This window comes from Oncorhynchus nerka, linkage group LG13, assembly GCF_034236695.1.
Source record: "Oncorhynchus nerka isolate Pitt River linkage group LG13, Oner_Uvic_2.0, whole genome shotgun sequence".
NCBI classification, from domain to species: Eukaryota; Metazoa; Chordata; class Actinopteri; order Salmoniformes; family Salmonidae; genus Oncorhynchus; species Oncorhynchus nerka.
In genome coordinates this window covers 45,583,795-45,599,835 of record NC_088408.1, presented here as the reverse complement: position 1 = coordinate 45,599,835, position 16,041 = coordinate 45,583,795, and the positions used below count along the sequence as shown (strand labels likewise).

Here is a 16,041-nt window from a genome sequence, read left to right as displayed (position 1 = left end):
ATTTGCCCACTATCCTCTCCGGTCTGCCCCCCCCCCCATGGCGCCCCTGGGCACAGGAAGTAGTGACTTCCTCTGTGGTCACGTAAGGTCATTAGGGGTCGTGTGAGGTAAAAGGGGTCAGGCCAGATTCTAAGAGCACTAATACGATTTGATGGCTGCTTATTAGAGGTGGTGTTCCTTTATTATGGGGACAATTATAAACCAAAATGCAGAGGATACACTCTACGTTGTGATTGGCCTAGACTGCTTGTCATAGGATATACAGAGGGTTTTAATTGGACATGACAGCTGACCAAGTTGGAAATGAATGCAAGCATGTGTTTAAGTGGCCATTTAGTGGCCATGTGTTTTAGTGGCCATGTCTCATTAGCAGATGTTAATGCAGGTGTAGCGAAATGCTTGTGCTTCTATTTCCGACAGTGCAGTAATATCTAACAATAATCTAACAATTCCAAAACAACTACCTAATACACACACATCCTAAAGAGATGGAATGAGAATATGTTCATAAATATATGGATGAGTGATGGCTGAGCGGCATAGGCAAGGTGCAATAGATGGTATAAGACACCGTATATGCATATGAGATGAGTAATGTAAGACATGTAAACTATATTAAAGTGGGCAGTAGGCAGCAGCCTCTATGAGTTAGTGGTGGCTGTTTAGCAGTCTGATGGCCGTGAGAAGCTGTTTTTCAGTCTCTTGGTCCCAGCTTTGATGCACCTGTACTGACCTCGCCTTCTGCATGGTGAACAGGCAGTGGCTCGGATGTTTGTTGTCCTTGATGATCGTTTTAGCATTCCTGTGACATCAGGTGCTGTAGGTGTCCTGAAGGGCAGGTAGTTTGCCCCCGGTGGTGAGTTGTGTTGACCACACCACCCTCTGGAGAGTTTTGCGGTTGAGGGTGGTGCAGTTGCCGTACCAGGCGGTGATACAGGATGCTCTCAATTGTGCATCTGTAAAAGTTTGTCAGGGTTTTAGGTGACAGGCCAAATTTCTTCAGCCTCCTGAGGTGCGCCTTCTTCACCACACTGTCTGTGTGGGTGGACCATTTCAGTTTGTCTGTGATGTGTACACCGAGGAACTTAAAACTTTCCACCTTCTCCACTACTGTCCATTCTATGTGGATAGGGTAGTGCTCCCTCTGCTGTTTCCTGAAATCCACGATCATGTCCTTTGTTTTGTTGACGTTGAGTGAGAAGTTATTTTCCTGACACCACATTCCGAGTGCCCTCACCTCCTCCCTGTAGGCTGTCTTGTCGCATAGTTACTTAGTCACAATGATTACACATTGTAACTATGCAATAGATTAGAAACAAGCATATCTAACTCCCTTCATCTGCATTAATCTGAGGAAACTCAGATTAACGATATTAAGGATATCTGAGAATATTTCAATGAGATACTTCATTTCAACCAGTGGAGAATGTTAAACTCTTTATTGAAAGTAGATTATCCAGGTGTTATAAATACATAATACATGCATTATAATTATGACAATATATTATCAATACAAGTTCAATCTGTACTTCAACGCACATATGTTGTGCATTATAAAATGAGGAAGAAAGACGAGATGGGGAGAGAGAGGTGTAGAAGACAGAAAGGGAAAGAGGTTAAACAGAGGAGCGGGGAAGACAGCATATGATTCATGAATTACAGTGCTGCTAATGTTGTCTCAGTTCATCACAATTACATTGTGTCTCTAACGGTGTCTCCTAACCAGCCTTGGGCTCCCAGTCTGCCCGATGGTTATCTGAAGAGAGGGTGAGGTGGCGATGACGGGACTGGCTTCCTCTCTCACATCAAAACATACCCGCAGACGAGAGACAGGTGGGTAGAGAGAGAGCGTGATTAAGCTTTGTTTTTTTATTCTAACACGGTCAGTCATCATAATCATCAGGAAGTGAAATGCAAAACCAACCTTGGATCATTAACTCTGGGACTACTACATCTATATATGTGTTTCAATGTAAAGCATCTCTTTAATAATAAGATGAGGAGTCAGTGGTAGGGTTCACTTGACGTTGCAGCACAGCAAGATTCTCAGTAGACAGGGGGCATGGGATGTCAGCAACAATGACCCCATTGTCAGTGTTTCCAGATTAGCCTCCTGATAAAGCAGGTCATCCACCTGCTGAATCTGGAATGTTTAAAATAAACAAATCTGTAGTAGTGATGATACATTTAAAGGAAGATCTGTCAAGCCATTCACATATCACAGACACATACCTCTGCATAGTCTGGCTCAGACACGGGTGTTTGGAGCATTCCGATATGCCACAGCTGGTGAGGTGTCATGTTCGCCTCTGTACTTAAAGGGTGATTGTTCCAACTCTCTGTGAAATGCTGCAGATCTGCCCGCAGACGAGGTAGGAAAACATATCCCACACAGAAGAGGTGGATAAATCAAATGTATTTATATAGCCCTTCTTACATCAGCTGATATTTCAAAGTGCTGTACAGAAACCCAGCCTAAAACCCCAAACAGCAAGCAATGCAGGTGTAGAAGCACAGTGGCTAGGAAAAACTCCCTAGAAAGGCCAGAACCTAGGGCGAAACCTAGAGAGGAATCAGGCTATGAGGTGTGGCCAGTCCTCTTCTGGCTGTGCCGGTTGGAGATTATAACAGAACATGACCAAAATGTTAAAATTAGAGGTCGACCGATTATGATTTTTCAACGCAGATACCGACACCGATTATTGGAGGACCAAAAAAAGCCGATACCGATTAATCTGACGACAATTTGTTATTTATTTATTTGTAATCATGACAATTACAACAATACTGAATGAGCATTTATTTTAACTTAATATAATACATCAACAATATCAATTTAGCCTCAAATAAATAATGAAACATGTTAATTTTTGATTAAATAATGCAAAAACAAAGTGTTGAAGAAGAAAGTAAAAAGTGCAATATGTGCCATGTAAAAAAAAAGCTAACGTTGAAGTTCCTTGCTCAGAACATGAGATCATATGAAAGCTGGTGGTTCCTTTTAACATGAGTCTTCAATATTCCCAGGTAAGAGGTTTTAGGTTGTAGTTATTATAGGAATTATAGGACTATTTCTCTCAAAACCATTTGTATTTCATATAACTTTGACTATTCTTATAGCCACTTTAGTATTGCCAGTGTAACAGTAGAGCTTCCGTCCCTCTCCTCGCTCCTACCTGGGCTCGAACCAGGAACACAACGACAACAGCCACCCTCGAAGCGGCATTACCTATGCAGAGGAAGGGGAACAACCAGTACAAGTCTCAGAGCGAGTGACGTTTGAAACACTATTAGCGCGCAACCCGCTAACTAGCTAGCCATTTCACATCGGTTACACCAGCCTAATGTCGGGAGTTGACAGGCTTGAAGTCATAAACAGCGCAATGCTTGAAGAATTAGGGCTGTTGGCAAACGCATGAAAGTGCTGTTTGAATGAATGCTTATGAGCCTGCTGCTGCCTACCATAGCTCAGTCAGACTGCTCTATCAAATATCAAATCATAGACTTAAGTATAACATAACACACAGAAATACGAATACGGAAACTATCATTTCGAAAACAAAATGTTTATTCTTTCAGTGAAATACGGAATCGTTTCATATTTTATCTAACGGGTGGCATCCCTAAGTCTAAATATTGCTGTTACATTGCACAACCTTCAATGTTATGTCATAATTATGTCCAATTCTGGCAAATTAATTACGGCCTTTGTTAGGAATAAATGGACTTCACCCAGTTCGCAACGAGCCAGGCGGCCCAAACTGCTGCATATACCCTGACTGCTTGCACGGAACGCAAGAGAAATTACACAATTTCCCTAGTTATAAGAAATTCATGTTAGCAGGCAATATTAACTAAATATGCAGGTTTAAAAATATATAGTTGTGTATTGATTTTATAGAAAGGCATTGATGTTTATGGTTAGGTACATTGGTGCAACGACAGTGCTTTTTTTCGCAAATGCGTTTGTTAAATCATCACTCGTTTGTCGAAGTAGCCTGTGATTCGATGAGAAATTAACAGGCACCGCATCGATTATATGCAACGCAGGACACGCTAGATAAACTAGTAACATCATCAACCATGTGTAGTTAACTAGTGATTATGATAAGATTGATTGTTTTTTATAAGATAAGTTTAATGCTAGCTAGCAACTTACCATGGCTTCTTGCTGCCCTTTCGTAACAGGTAGTCAGCCTGCCACGCAGGCTCCTCGTGGAGTGCAATGTAAGGCAGGTGGTTAGAGCATTGGTCTAGTAACGGAAAGGTTGCAAAAACTAAATGACAAGGTAAAAACCTGTCGTTCTGCCCCTGAACAAGGCAGTTAACCCACCGTTCCTAGGCCGTCATTGAAAATAAGAATGTGTTCTTAACTGACTGCCTAGTTAAATAAAGGTGTAGAAAAAAATAAGAAGAAGAAAGAAAGAAATTGGCAAATCGGTGTCCAAAAATTCCGATAACCGATTGTTATGAAAACTTGAAATCGGCCCTAATTAAATCCGCCATTCCGATTAATCGGTCGACCTCTGCATCTAGAGAGTTGAAAACAGCAGGTCTGGGACAGGTAGCACGTCCGGTAAACCGGTCAGGGTTCCATAGCCTCAGGCAGAACAGTTGAAACTGGAGCAGCAGCATGGCCAGGTGGACTGGGGACAGCAAGGAGTGATCAGGCCAGAAAGTCCTGAGGCATGGTCCTAGGGCTCAGGTCTTCAGAGAGAGACAGAGAATTAGAGCGAGCATACCTAAATTCACACAGGACACCAGATAAGACTGACCCTAGCCCCGACACATAAACTACTGCAGCATAAATACTGGAGGCTGAGACAGGAGGGGTCAGGAGACAGGGGCCAAACAAGCAGATATAACCCCACCCACTTTTCCAAAGCACAGGCCCCACACCACTAGAGGTTCAACCACCAACTTACCATCCTGAGACAATCCTGAGACAAGGCCGAGCATAGCCCACAAAGATCTCCGCCACGGCACAACCCAAGGGGGGGCGCCAACCCAGACAGGAAGATCACGTTAGTGACTCAACCCACTCAAGTGACGCACCCCTCCTAGGTGACGGCATGAAAGAGCACCAGTAAGCCAGCCCCTGTCTCAGCCCCTGTAAAAGGGTTAGAGGCAGAGAATCTCAGTGGAGAGAGGGAAACCGCCCAGGCAGAGACAGCAAGGGTGGTTCGTTGCTCCAGAGCCTTTCCGTTCACCTTCACACTCCTGGGCCAGACTACACTCAATCAGGACCTACTGAAGAGATGAGTCCTCAGTAAAGACTTAAAGGTTGAGACCGAGTCTGCGTCTCTCACATGGGTAGGCAGACCGTTCCATAAAAATGGAGCTCTATAGGAGAAAGCCCTGCCTCCAGCTGTTTGCTTAGAAATTCTAGGGACAATTAGGAGGCCTGCGTCTTGTGACCGTACGTGTAGGTATGTACGGCAGGACCAAATCGGAAAGATAGGTAGGAGCAAGTCTGTGTAATGCTTTGTAGGTTAGCAGTAAAACCTTGAAATCAGCCCTTGCCTTAACAGGAAGCCACATTAGGGAGGCTAGCACTGGAGTAATATGATCAAATTTTTGGGTTCTAGTCAGGATTCTAGCAGCCGTATTTAGCACTAACTGAAGTTAATTTAGTGCTTTATCCGGGAAGCTGGAAAGTAGAGCATTGCCGTAGTCTAACCTAGAAGTAACAAAAGCATGGATTCATTTTTCTGCATAATTTTTGGAGAGAAAGTTTCTAATTTTTGCAATGTTACGTAGATGGAAAAAAGCTGTCCTTGAAACAGTCTTGATATGTTCGTCAAAATAGAGATCAGGGTCCAGAGTAACGCCGAGGTCCTTCACAGTTATATTTGAGACGACTGTACAACCATCAAGATCAATTGTCAGAATCAACAGAAGATATCTTTGTTTCTTGGGACCTAGAACAAGCATCTCTGTTTTGTCCGAGTTTAAAAGTAGAAAATAGAATTCGACAAAATAGAATTCGACAGGTCAACGTAGCCATCTTCCTCCAAACTGTGCAGCAAGTTGTAGTACTGACATGTCACAGCACTCCAAACATCTCTCCATAAGCGTTCCACTCTAACAGAGAGAAATATAATGTTTTGTAAGGGGGAGGAACCTAATCTCTGTGGTCCTCCATGAATAGTGAACACTGAGGTGGGTTCGAGGTTATAGAAATTCAAGTTGTGTGTCCCGCTGTGAGTGGTTCCTGACTGTTTGTGACGCAGACACCTATCTGAGTGTACCTGAAACATTTAAATATAGAGGGCTATGTGTCTCACCACTTGGTTATTGCCAGGCTAACCCCCAGGGAAATCATGACTTGGCAGCAACAGATAGTCCAGTGAAAATGCCTGTGTTTATGTGGTTTAAATCTGAAAATTATCAGCTGACATCTTAAGGTTTTTTAAATTAATGCATGTGAGACAGGTTCCATGCACAACAAGACAGGCAGAGAGGAAGAGAGAAAAAGAACACAGATCAGTTTAATTACCTCTGGTTATGGACACTTTAAGCAGCAATAAAGCCTGTTCTTCGGACAGTGAACATCTGGAAATATCTACATTTTCTACAGCTTGATCAGCTCGCTCTCTAATGTAAAGAAAATAGCTTATTTTTTTGTAGATGTGAAAACAATAACTGAGATACGACCGTTCAATCTAAAGCAGCAGATGTTATTTAGTGGATACGTCAGTACAGCACAGGAAGCAATCTTACAAGGTTTGATGAGGAGGATGTCAAGGGTTTCTATACAGAAAGTAACTCCTCACAAGACGTTACAATACATGTGTGGTTAGGGTGAATATGTAAAGTACAAGTAATCCTTTTTTTCATTCTACTATATCAGTATTTACCTTGAAGGCCATCCGTTTCTGCCGACTCCATCCATAAAGTATCCAAAAGTAGTTGCTGCTTTGTTATTGGCCGCAGTGTCTAGATAGAACATCTATACAAGAGGTAGCCTACGCTTAACACCAGACTGGTATTGTGCTTGTTCATTAGGTAAAGGGAAATATGCAATGTGTATAGAAAATAATACACTTACCTTCCTTGAAAATCCATCTATACCGCCAAAGATGACAATGTTGTATCTTGAGAAAAAGCATTGGAATTAAAAGTGAGATGTTTAACCTATTAACCTGCTTCATTGTTTATGTATTACCAGTTGATGAAGAAAAACTCCCATTTCATAGATCATTGAACATGTGTCTACAAATAAGTAAGAATAAAAAAAGTTTAAATAACTTCTTAGATTTGATGGAGACATTATACATCTTAGTACCTTATCAATTAATGATTTGTATCAATGTGGACGAGAGACAGGGGAGCAGGAACAGAGTATTTTTGCTGAGCAATGCAACGAAGCTGGATCATTCTGGAAATGATACCTGCCTCTATCTACACGCTGCAAAGACTCCTGAACTCTGACTTTGTACACGATGGCCCAATGCGTGGAGACTTCTTCTGACCATTCTAAAGCCTGCATGGGGCATCCTTGCCTTAATGGCCCTGACTTTCTGGTCTAACTCTTCATCTGACATCAGAATAGCATTCCCTGACAGATATATTGTTCTTTCATGCTTCTGTAAAAAAGCTAACCGTTACACTGTCATGAAACATGATTATATATTGACTATGAAACAAATAGGACATGGCCTGCTTATGAGTTGCCATGAAAGAAAGTTAGATTAATTCAACTGAAAATGGCGAGAACAGGCGTTCATAGGTAAATGTTTTTGGTTAGCTTGGGAATAATAATTGCATGATTTATCATTCTACGGTAGGTATGTATCTACAGTGGGGAGAAGAAGTATTTGACACACTGACGATTTTGCTGGTTTTCCAACTTACAAAGCATGTAGAGGTCTGTCATTTTTATCATAGGTAGACTTCAACTGTGAGAGACGGAATCTAAAACAAAAATCCAGAAAATCACATTGTATGATTTTTAAGTAATTAATTTGCATTTTATTGCATGACATAAGTATTTGATCACCTAATAACCAGTAAGAATTCCGGCTCTCACAGACCTGTTAGTTTTTCTTTAAGAAGCCCTCCTGTTCTCCACTCATTACCTGTATTAACTGCACCTGTTTGAACTCGTTACCTGTATAATAGACACCTGTCCACACACTCAATCAAACAGACTCCAACCTCTCCACAATGGCCAAGACCAGAGAGCTGTGTAAGGACATCAGGGGTAAAATTGTAGACCTGCACAAGGCTGGGATGGGCTACAGGACAATAGGTAAGCAGCTTGGTGAGAAGGCAACAACTGTTAGCGCAATTATTCGAAAATGGAAGAAGTTCATGATGACGGTCAATCACACTTGGTCTGGGGCTCCATGCAAGATCTCACCTTGTGGGGCATAAATGATCATGAGGAAGGTGAGGGATCAGCCCAGAACTACACGGCAGGACCTGTTCAATGACCTGAAGAGAGCTGGGACCACAGTCTCAAAGAAAACCATTAGTAACACAGTACGCCATCATGGATTAAAATCCTGCAGAGCACACAAGGTCCCCCTGCTCAAGCCAGCGCATGTCCAGGCCTGTCTGAAGTTTGCCAATGACCATCTGGATGATCCAGAGGAGGAATGGGAGGAGGTCATGTGGTCTGATGAGACGAAAATATAGCTTTTTGGTCTAAACTCCACTTGCTGTGTTTGGAGGAGGAAGAAGGATGAGTATAACCCCAAGAACACCATCCCAACCATGAAGCATGGAAACATCATTCTTTGGGGATTATTTTCTGCAAAGGGGACAGGACGACTGCACCGTATTGAGGGGAGGATGGATGGGGCCATGTATCGCGAGATCTTGGCCAACAACCTCCTTCCCTCAGTAAGAGCATTGAAGATGGGTCGTGGCTGGGTCTTCCAGCATGACAACGACCCGAAACAACACACAGCCAGGGCAACTAAGGAGTGTTCCGTAAGAAGCATCTCAAGGTCCTGGAGTGGCCTAGCCAGTCTCCAGACCTGAACCCAATAGAACATTTTTGGAGGGAGCTGAAAGTCCGTATTGCCCAGCGACAGCCCCGAAACCTGAAGGATCTGGAGAAGGTCTGTATGGAGGAGTGGGCCAAAATCCCTGCTGCAGTGTGTGCAAACCTGGTCAAGAACTACAGGAAACATATGATCTTTGTAATTGCAAACAAAGGTTTCTGTACCAAATATTAAGTTCTGCTTTTCTGATGTATCAAATACTTATGTCATGCAATAAAATGCAAATTAAGACTTAAAAATCATACAATGTGATTTTCTTGATTTTTGTTTTAGATTCCGTCTTTCACAGTTGAAGTGTACCTATGATAAAAATACAGACCTCTACATGCTTTGTAAGTAGGAAAACCTGCAAAATCGTCAGTGTATCAAATACTTGTTCTCCCCACTGTTTGTAATATAGTAGAATGTTATGAACCAACACTGAATCGTAGCAGCTATGTAATAGTTGGATGGAAGAACACCCAGTGCTGCTTACCTGAGATGCCATCATCACACAGTCCTTCTTTGTAGGTGTCCGCTATGACTTCCTTTGTGTCGGAAAGAAAGGCTGTATTGGTTGTAGCCAAACTGACACTCAGAAAATTGCCAAAATGGAGGGTGGTTGATAGCGAAATTAAATTGGAGTTTTGTTTTCAAATACTATTTTTGTTCTCTAAATGTTTTGGGGGAATAAAATGCATGAAGTTTTGCGCTCTATTACAAAATATTTGATTGAAATGTATTGTTTTTTACTTTGAAGCCTCATTTTTTCTTTCATAACAATTGTTTTTGATTGAAAAGAAAAAAGTTTCTCTCGACAAAAGGACACAAATGTACAGTGCCTTGCGAAAGTATTCGGCCCCCTTGAACTTTGCGACCTTTTGCCACATTTCAGGCTTCAAACATAAAGATATAAAACTGTATTTTTTTGTGAAGAATCAACAACAAGTGGGACACAATCATGAAGTGGAACGACATTTATTGGATATTTCAAACTTTTTTAACAAATCAAAAACTGAAAAATTGGGCGTGCAAAATTATTCAGCCCCTTTACTTTCAGTGCAGCAAACTCTCTCCAGAAGTTCAGTGAGGATCTCTGAATGATCCAATGTTGACCTAAATGACTAATGATGGTTATATCTTTATGTTTGAAGCCTGAAATGTGGCAAAAGGTCGCAAAGTTCAAGGGGGCCGAATACTTTCGCAAGGCACTGTACCTCCATAGCATGTAACAATTTTCCTGTGAATAACCACACCTTCGTACAAACTTGATACGCAGAATTCTTGACGCACAACCGAAGACTTGGCTCTCCGGGACCGCTTGCCATGCGGTAGTAGAGAGAATAGTCTATGACTCGGGTGGCTGGGGTCTTTGACAATTTTCAGGGCCTTCCTCTGACACCGCCTGGTGTAGAGGTCCTGGATGGCAGGCAGCTTTGCCCAGTGATGTACTGGGCCGTACGCACTACCCTCTGTAGTGCCTTGCAGTCAGAGGCCGAGCATTTGCCGTACCAGGCAGTGATGCAACCAGTCAAGATGCTCTCGATTTTGCAGCTGAAGAACCTTTTGAGGATCTCAGGACCCATGCCAAATCTTTCGGTCTCCTGAGGGGGAATAGGCGTTGTTGTGCCTTCTTCACGACTGTCTTGGTGTGTTTGGACCATTCTAGTTTGTTGTTGATGTAGACACCAAAATACTTGAAGCTCAACCTGCAGTGGCTGTATTGGCAATTTCTGTGGTTTCTTCAATTTTCTGAGTGTGTATAACCAGCTTCTCAGGCTTCATCTCAGTGTGCTTCATTCTATAGCTAGAGGACTCCTAATTTCTCCAGAAGTGATATGTATCATTTTTGTCTTTGTCCGTTGTCTAGTACTGTCGTTTTGCTTGCTAGGACCATCTACTTGAAGTGCTGCCTGTCTTCCCAGGAGCCTACTTGGTGTGTAAACTGCTGACTGCTCATAACTTGCAGATGATTGTTGACTCATCAACCTTGATCAAGGGGCAGGGCAATTGGTAGTCAATGGCTGTATTGGAGGGGAGTGGATTCTCCTCTCCTTGGCAATCAGCGATTAGTACAGGGAAGTGTGCCCTTCGCCTCTGCTAGGCAACTAGCAATTAGTGTTTGTACTTCTGTCTCCCCTAATATCTCAGCGGCAGCTGTAAGCGGTGGTCATGTCAGTGGAAGTCTCATCGACAAAACTAAGATCATTGCCAAAACAAAGACGCTTGTTGATCTGCAGAGTTCTTCGAGGAAGGGAAGACCACCACTCTCTCACTAGTCATTTTCTGATGACCTCATTTTGCTCTTTTGAGCTTTGGCAACTGTGTGTGATTTCTATACCTGGCCACCCGGTCTATTTACATATACACCCCTACCCTTTTGTTTGTATACTGCTGCTAGTCACTGTTTATTATCTATGCATAATCACTTTACAAATGACCTCAACTAACCTGTACACCCGCACATTGACTCCGCACCGGTACCCCCTGTGCATAGCCTCTTTTATTGTTATGTCATTTTTGGTTTGTGTTACAATTATTTATTTATTTTTTGGTTAATGGGCTTGTAAGTAAGCATTTTTGTATTCGGCGCATTTGACAAATACGTTTGATTTGAAAGATGTATTGCAAAAGGAAATAGTAAAATGCTAGTGTACTGGGAAATATGAATGATTTATGACATCATTGTTGGTTTAATATAGTTTATTGTTTAATTTAAAAAATGTAAGGGTTTGATTTACTACATTGACTTATTATAAAAATGTAAGTGTTTGATTTACTACATTGACTTATTATAAAAATGTAAGTGTTTGATTTACTACATTGACTTATTATAAAAATGTAAGTGTTTGATTTACTACATTGACTTATTATAAAAATGTAAGCGTTTGATTTACTACATTGACTTAGTAAAAAAATGTCAATGTTACACAATCCCCTGATATGAATTATTGATGATATCATTGTTGGTAAGAGAAGAGCCAACTTTTGTTCCTCTTAAAAATGTTCTTTTCAATGTTTTGTTGCACAAGACTGTTTGAAAACCACTCACCCAAGTTTCCCTCCTACCCCGTCGACGTTGACATCCAGTTATCCAGACGATGTAACTGACAACAGACGTCTTGTAGCAGCAGCCCCCCCCCAAACTCTACTCAAAAGGCAACATGGAATGTGAGAGCTATGAACAGCCGTACCCTGAACAAAACAGAAGGAACCCCTCCCCCCCATCCCCTTTTCCTTGACTGATATTGTACAAGTTCTGAACAGCTGAACAGGCATAACCAACTACCAACCGTTCCCCCCGACAGCTGAAGAGATTACATAAGCATCCTCACACTACACTGCGGATTGCTGCCACTAGTGCTCCTTCCGGAAGGGGTGCCTGCCACCGCCACCACTGCAGAGCCTGTCGTGAATGACGGTGGTCCTCCTGCATCTGTGAATAATTTGGGCCCAAATTGTTTATTTAGCTTTACTTAAGTGCTACCAGTGTTTCCAATTGTGTGTGTGTCCATGCAGTGATTCAACACAACCACGGACAAAATAAGGTCAAATTAACCCAAAAGTGAACTCCACTTCTCTATCCTCCTACCCCCCCCCCCCCCCCCCCCCCTTTCCTCAGGCCATCCTCTTCCAGAAAACCACGAGCCACTTTAAGTAAATGGGGGAGTTGTTTAAACAAGCCCCTTGAAGGAAGTGACATGGGAACTGGTGTTTGTTTTTAGTTTGTTGGGTTTCCGTTTGTTTTAAGAAAAACCTCTCTGTTCCCCTCAGCCCCAAATGTTTTTGTTTGTTGTTTGTGCCAATGCTGACGAGGATCCTGCTATCTATTAGATTAAACTATACTCAATCCAGGAATGAAATATAAAGTATTTACAGTGCCCTCAGAACGTATTCAAACTCCTTATTCAATATGTTACAGCCTGAATTTAAAATGGATTCCATTTAGATTTTTTGGTAACCATGTTTTTCAAAATGTTTAGTAATACAACATTAAAACCCTAAATGTCTTGTCAGTTAGTATTCATCCCCTTTGTTATGGCAAGCTGAAATAAGTTCAGGAGCAGAAATGTGGCCAATAATAGCGCTAACCATGATTTTTGAATGACAAAGCTGTGTGTGTGTGTGTGTGTGTGTGTGGTGCATGTGAATTTGTGTGAGATGCCTAGCCGCAAGCTCTCATCTCAGACTCAATCCACGAAAGGTTTTCATTTCGTTGCCAAGACCTTCTCCCTCCGCGCTCTAATTTCTGATCAACCAGACTCATTAACATAGAACAAAGCATCTCTAACCTGCTTCGTAACCCTGACGGAGTTCACCGCCAGTAATGAAAAAACGATCCTAACAAGTATGCCAATTAGCCACTCAAACAGGCTCATGACGTAATGGAATACCCCACACACACAGAGGCGTCACCATGGTAGTATAAGAGAAAATATTCTACTGGGGAATTAAAGGGCCCTAAAATTATTATGAATACATGGATTATGAATACATCCGATAGAACGTTTACTTATGTTGAATTAAATTGCCTCTCTAGAGTTTGTGTCTGTTAATAAGTGCTTTCAAAATATAACTCAAGGAGGGAGTCTTAGATGGAAGAGAGACGAGGAGAGTGGTTAGATGTTGTGTGGGATAAAAATCAATTAGCGCAGTTGGGAGAGAGAGGGCAAGACAGAGAACAAAAGAGGGAGAGAGAGCATCATTTGAAATGTACCGAGGAACAGCAGTGAGGGAACGGGTGGAGGGGGCGCGTGTGTTTAAACAGGGTGTGTGTTAGAGGATGGGTGCCCCTCCCCAAAACATGCATGCCACTCCCCCTACCCTCATGATTCAGCGGAAAATCCCCAAGTTGCAGGGGTATTGGTGTGTCTGATGTGTGTAGAATGCTGATCACTGGGAAGTCTGCTGGGAACATGGGAAGGAGAATAGGAACACACACATTTACATTTACATTTAAGTCATTTAGCAGACGCTCTTATCCAGAGCGACTTACAAATTGGTGCTTTCACCTTATGACACACACAATACGATCATACAAAGAAATTAACGATCAAATGTAAGTCCTGAGGGCACACACACACAGTCTTCATTTATCAAAGTGTTCATGTTGTAAGCGCTGAGGGAGTTGAGTTTATGTGTGTGTGTGTGTGTGTGTGTGTGTGTGTGTGTGTGTGTGCGTGTGTGTGTGTGTGTGTGTGTGTGTGTGTGTGTGTGCAATTGTAAAAGTAAAGATACCTGAACAGAAAATTACAACTATAAGTGAAAGTCACCCAGTAAAATAACACTTGAATAAAAGTATCTGGTTTAAAATGTACCTATGTACAGCGGTGGAAAAGTACTCAACTGCCATACTTGAGTAAAAGTACAAGTAAATGCTATCAAATTATTTATATTAAGCGAAAAATGAATTACGGCGAGCTAGGGGCACAATGCAACACTCGTGGCACCGTCATAGGATGCCACCTTTCCAACAAGTCAGTCAAATTTCTTCCCTGATACAGCGTGGCACCGTCATAGGATGCCACCTTTCCAACAAGTCAGTCAAATTTCTTCCCTGATACAGCGTGGCACCGTCATAGGATGCCACCTTTCCAACAAGTCAGTCAAATTTCTTCCCTGATACAGCTGCCCCGGTCAACTGTGTTGTTATTGTGACGTGCATACGTCTAAGAGCAACAACGGCTCAGCCGCAAAGTGGTAGGCCACGCAAACTCACAGAACAGGACCGCCAAGTGCTGAAGCGATTAGCAGGTAAATAATCGTCTGTCCTCGGTTGCAACACTCACTACTGACTTTTAAACTGCCTCTGGAAGCAAAGTCAGCACAAGAACTGTTAAATAATCAATTTTAATAATAAACATGAATTTGAAGGGCGGAAATGATTAAATATTAAAGCATTTAGACCTCTTACTAAAGGCGTCAGTCACACAAAGCCGTACAGGGATCAACATCAGGGGAAATTTCAGAGTGACAACTAAAAATACAACGTCGTAACATTAAACATTCTTGAAAATGCAAGTGTCTTACATCCTTCAAAAGATTAGAATCTCGGTAATCAAACTTCGTTTTCTGATTTAAAATAGCTATTACAGAGAACAAATGCCATGCTTTTGTTTGAGAAGAGCGATCATGTCACGGTCGTCCTCCTCTTCATCTGAAGAGGAGAGGCGAGAAGGATCGGAGGACCAAAATGCGGCGTGGTATGTGTTCATGATGAATATTTCATTAAAGAAAGTATTGAACACTGAATACAAAAACGATAAACAAATAACGACCGTGAAGCTATAAATGAGACCTGTGCTGACACAAGCAACTAACATAGACAATCACCCACCAACAAACAGTGAAACCCAGGCTACCTAAGTATGATTCTCAATTAGAGACAACTAATGACACCTGACTCTGATTGAGAACCATACTAGGCCGAAACATAGAAATCCCAAAATCATAGAAAAACAAACGTAGACTGCCCACCCCAACTCTTTTTTGCAAAAATATTATTATTATATATTTTTTTTTTCAATTTGCAATTAAATGTGTAAAGTACACATTGGTTATAGTGTGTGTGTGTGTGTGTGTATGTATGTGTACAACCCATAACCTGTGTGTGTGTGTGTTGTTTGTTGGTTTGCTTGGGTGTGTGTGTGTGTGTGCGTTTATTGGTTTGTTTGTGTGTGTGTGTGTGTGTGTGTGTGTGTGTGTGTGTGTGTGTGTGTGTGTGTGTGTGTGTGTGTGTGTGTGTGTGTGTGTGTGTGTGTGTGTGTGTGTATATGTATGTATATATATATATATTCCATGTCAGATATATATATTTTCAATTTTGTATTAAAATGGAATGGAGTAGAACAATAAACACACACATGGCCACTGCGCCTGCTACTCCTCCCCATTTCCATATGAAATAGCCATTGGGTGCTGTTCAGGGGAGGGCAGGAGTTGAATGGAACAGCACTTCACCTTAGTGACTGTTCCCTCTGCTCTATACAATACATATCTGTTTATTTTATGTGATGATAAAAGTTTATTTTTTTTCACAGTGATAGCG

General features: G+C 41.9%; 1 long non-coding RNA gene across 1 annotated transcript; it reads right to left on the bottom strand.

Annotated features, from left to right (window-relative positions):
• Positions 1 to 1,424: 1,424 nt before the first annotated feature.
• LOC135574701 (uncharacterized) lies at positions 1,425 to 7,651 on the bottom strand. The gene is made up of 2 exons (XR_010465576.1): positions 2,233 to 7,651; positions 1,425 to 2,143 (listed from the first exon to the last, which is right to left on the bottom strand). It is a non-coding gene; the product is annotated as an uncharacterized LOC135574701 (long non-coding RNA).
• Positions 7,652 to 16,041: the final 8,390 nt, after the last annotated feature.